We start from the raw sequence: 4,730 nt of genomic DNA, 5'->3' as shown, positions 1-4,730 counted from the left end.
CCTTTATTGAACTTTCTGTTAATGTAAAACAATACATCTCCTCCATTTCCTGCTCTACGAATAAGAAAGCTGTTAGGTCATATACAATGTTTTTGCTTTACAATGCATTTGTATGATTTATGTATTTTTATTTTCTCCTTTCATTGTATGTTATTTTAGTTGTCTTCTCCCCTGGCGTGATTGTTACTGTTTTGTACACAAAAAGTTGTACTTGATGTACTTGTACTCTGATGTTTAATAAAAAAAAAAAAAAAAAAAAAAAGGGTGTCTCGGCTGCAGCGAGCCCTACTTGGACCTACTTGGATCACTTCGTTAATCACCTAATAATCTCAAGTGCACCTGTCTGCAGCCTGCAGATCGAGGCGGGGCTGAATCTGGGGTGGGGCTGCACGTGTCGCCCCGCCCACATGCCTTCTCATTGGTAGTAGGTAACGTAATGACGTCGACGCAACATCCCTCCCACAACTCATCTCATTGGTTAGTGAAATGGAATGACGCCAAATGCAGTTGGAAACTATACTTATGAATTATACGTTTGATATAAACGCGGAATCCTTTGCTTATTTATTCAGCTTTCAGATGTGTACAAATCTCAATTAAAACGTACGCTTATGACTGGTTTGTGGTCCAAGGTTACATACATTTACAAGCATGTTATGCAATGTTAACCAGTGGTGTTTATTTACAGCTTTTTTTTATTATTGTCTTAATTGTTAATAAGATACATAAATGTGGAAAATTATCAGCAAGAGTGTCCACTATCCTTATGTTATTAAATTAATAAATAGAAAAGTGTTGTTAAACATCAGAGTTGTTTATAAATACAAACATTTATGACACATGAATGAATTATGACGACACATAAATGAAGTTCACTGTTATTTATTTAAGATAATAATGTTCACAGTTATTTCTGATTCTCCCTCCCACAGTCTAATGACACGCAAAATAGCAGTCTGGGTCCTCTGTGCTCAAATACATTAATTTCTCTAAGAAATTGAAATAACACCCTATAACAATCTGTTGACCCTTCCCGAAGTATATCTAATAAAATGAAACATATTTTAATTTCTTCTAATTTCGCTATTAATTGACCATATCGGATTACTTCCTTGTTTAGTCAAGCCAGCTAAGTCATTTCTGGTCAACTGTACTGTGCCGTAATATGAGCGTACTTTGTTCATTTTCTCTACATAATCCATTCACAATCGAAGAAAAGTGTTGTTTGTCTAAGAGGACCAAGCGTCCATGTATACCGTTTCAAGAATGACAGATGCCAGTTTAAAAAAATAGAGTAATTCGGCTAAATATGCGCGATTCATTGCTATGATTGACAGTAATAACTGGACCAAACATCTGACAAGCTGATGTAAAAAAAAAAGCTTAAATGATTCAGACTAAATTTAGAGTAACAAAACTACAGCGGTAACAAGTATGGTTAATAGATCAATAGATTTTAGAGTTCAAGATAAAACTTAAAAGATGTTATTAAATTTTATATAATATTTAATATTCCTATCGATTCACATTGAGTGCATTATTTAATTATTATACCATAATTATTTAATGTATTTTTAGTGAACTATATATTAGTATTTAAATAATTTACCCTTATAGGCTATTTGTGTGTGAGCTTAATGATTTTCTGCTCTTCCTGTAATATATGCTTAAGGACGGTAAAAGTACTAAAATTTATTATACTAGTAATTTTATAATAAATCGAAAAGCAAGACATCTTGAAAAATGTAGGGAATTTAAAAGGCAGCTGCATAATAAATAATCCTGTGCTGCCATCTTTTGGATATATTGGGTAATTCCATATTACGCTCCGTGTATAAGGTCAATTGTCTTCTTTCAGTTTCATATTTCCTGCACTCTAATATGACGTGTTCCACTCTTTCTTCATGCCGGCAATATTCACATTTCCCTGTGCCATGTTTACCTATTTTCAGTAATGTTTCATTTAATCCCGTGTCCAAACCGAAGCCTTGATATTTTTGTCTCTTCTCGCCTATTCCTCTCTGTACACCTTATTTCTCCCACTCTCCTTTGAATCTTATGAAACCATCGTCCTTTTCTATTTTCTTCCCATTGTTGTTGCCATTGTTTCTTTAATTTATTTTTTATAATAATTTTTGTTCCTCTAATAATAACTGTAAAATCAATTTGATTATTTTTAATAACTTCTTTTGCTATTTTATCTGCTATTTCATTTCCCTTAACTTCATAATGTATTCAACGTCATTACTTTGCCACCAATGAGATGAGTTGTGGGAGTAACGTTATTTCGACATTATTAATATACCTACAACCAATGAGAAGGCATGTGGGCGGGGCGACACGTGCAGCCCCGCCCCAGATTCAGCCCCGCCTCGATCTGCAGGCTGCAGACAGGGGCTTCTCAATAATCTCATTAACTTCAACACTGCTTCAGTGGTTATATGTGTCCACACTCAGTGTTAAATTAACACTGGGGATATTTGCTGTGTATTTGGTACCACAATACAGTAATAAAGTAGCACAAAAAAGTAACACTGAAGCAGAACTACATTTAATGCATTTAATGAGAAAGAGAAAGAAAGGGACAAACAGAAGCACAACTACAGCTGACTTCCAGTCACAGCCTCAGATGAAATCAACTGAAATTAAGCACATTAAATCTCTTAAAATCTCAGCAGAGGAGGATTAAACAGCAGCACCAGTTTCACTCATTACTAACCAGCTTGACTTTATTCTGTCATACAAAATTTCGTAATTAGAATTAACAGAGGTTTAGATGTTTCATTTCTTAAAACATCACCATCACTGTGGTCAGTGTTTGCTTTTGTTGGGTCTGACCCTAAAATGTAATATTATGTTACTTCTTTTGCTGCTGTAGTTCTATTCAAAGGACATGATATTTCATATCTAACAGAAAATATGGTTAAGAAGATACTGGCACATTGATGCTGAAAATAATCACCATTAAGTGAAGGTTATATTGTACACTGTTGATTATAGGAGACTATTATATCAGCAGAATGAATTTTAAGAGTTTGTAGTCAAGTTATACAGGTTCTGTGTTTTTGGAACGGCAGACATAGAACTGAAGAATCAGCATATGAATCTCAACGATGGTGTCAATAAATATAAAGCAATTAATTTCCAATAATATATATTTTTTTGTTCACTCAACTTCTGTCATTTCAGGCCGATCAGACAAGAAATGTTCAGTTTGCACAACTTAAAAAGATTTGTTGTCCTGCAGGTGCAGGTCTCCAGAAAACTACTAATGTTAAGTTGACTCAACTAGACGTTTTTTGTTTCACTGACAAATTATTTTCAGTCAGTGTAGCTGATGTTTTCAAAAGTTGAGTAAACAAGAAAAAACAAAAGGAAATTTTTTTTTTTGTTGTTGTTGTTGAACTGGCTTAATTTTTTTTTTTACAATGATAGAATATATTTTAGAAATGATGTATGCAGGCCTAGTATGTCATCAAGTATACTTTTAGTTGGTAAAAAGGGAAAATTAGAAAACTGCTTACTAATAAAGTTCCGAATCTGAAAGTATCTAAATAAATGTGAGCTGCGTAAATCAAACTTATCTCGAAGTTTTGTAAAGGAAGCAAAATTCTTGTCAATGCATAGCTGATTAACTGTCTATCAGAGAGGGAGGAAATTAAATATTGCAAAAATCTGGTGCCATAGTACAAAAGTCTTTAAGGTCTAACGCTAAATGGAATTGAGACCAAATCCTTGAATGTTTAACAACTGTTTATATAACTGTAGTATACTTAGGGAACTGGAACACTTAGTAGGTAACTAGTACAGTTAGTAAGTATGTTAGAGAACAGGAGGCAGCTTCCATCAGTACCCACTCAGACTTCTTTAATTGTAAATCCTGCTGCACCCAATATAACAGATTCATAATGTTTGCTGCCCAATAAAACGCTTGAAAATTTGGCAGAGCCAGGCCACCCAAACACTTTGGTATCATAAGATGACTTTGATTAATTCATTTGGACTTATTCCATATGAAAGAAGAAATATTTTGCTGCAAAACTGTGAAAAAAGATTTTGGAATAAAAATAGGAAGGCACTGGAAAAAATATAAAAATTTAGGAAGTACATTCATTTTGATAACATTCACCCTTCCTATCAAAGATAGAGGGAGACATTTCCAGGACACAAAGAGAGACTTAAAGGGATAGTTCATCCTAAAATGAAAATTTGATGTGTATCTGCTTACCCCCAGGGCATCCAAGATGTAGGTGACTTTGTTTCCTCAGCAGAACACAAACAAAGATTTTTAACGAAAACCGGTGCAGTCTGTCAGCCAAATAATGGAAGTGAATAGGCACCAGACCTTTAAAAGTAAACAAAAACATGCACAGACAAATCCAAATTACACCCTGTGGCTTGTGACGATACATTGATGTCCTAAGACACAAAATCATAATTTTTCGCGAGAAACTGAACAGTATTTATATCATTTTTAACCTTTGATACACAGCCACATCCATCTGTCATGAGCACGAGTTTAGCATTCACTAAGAGCAATAAAAATAATGAAAATAAAGTTTATCACCATGACAGTGAAAGCTGTGGCTTAAATATGAACTGATCTGTGTAACTTTATGCTTTCTGATCTTTCCTTTTCATAAAAAAATGATGATGGGTTTTTGTCACATTTATTTGTGAAATGTGCTGCCAATTTATTTGTTATGCATTAGCACATTGACCATCTGATC

At 34.0% G+C, this 4,730-nt stretch overlaps 1 non-coding gene across 1 annotated transcript; it reads left to right on the top strand.

The window, feature by feature from the left end:
- Positions 1–4,626: 4,626 nt before the first annotated feature.
- LOC141287824 (small nucleolar RNA U13) lies at positions 4,627–4,730 on the top strand. Its single transcript, XR_012339548.1, has one exon. It is a non-coding gene; the product is annotated as a small nucleolar RNA U13 (small nucleolar RNA).

This window comes from Garra rufa, chromosome 15 (genome assembly GCF_049309525.1).
Source record: "Garra rufa chromosome 15, GarRuf1.0, whole genome shotgun sequence".
Taxonomy (NCBI): domain Eukaryota; kingdom Metazoa; phylum Chordata; class Actinopteri; order Cypriniformes; family Cyprinidae; genus Garra; species Garra rufa.
The sequence above is the reverse complement of the archived record's forward strand: the minus strand, read 5'-3'. Positions and strand labels throughout refer to the sequence as shown.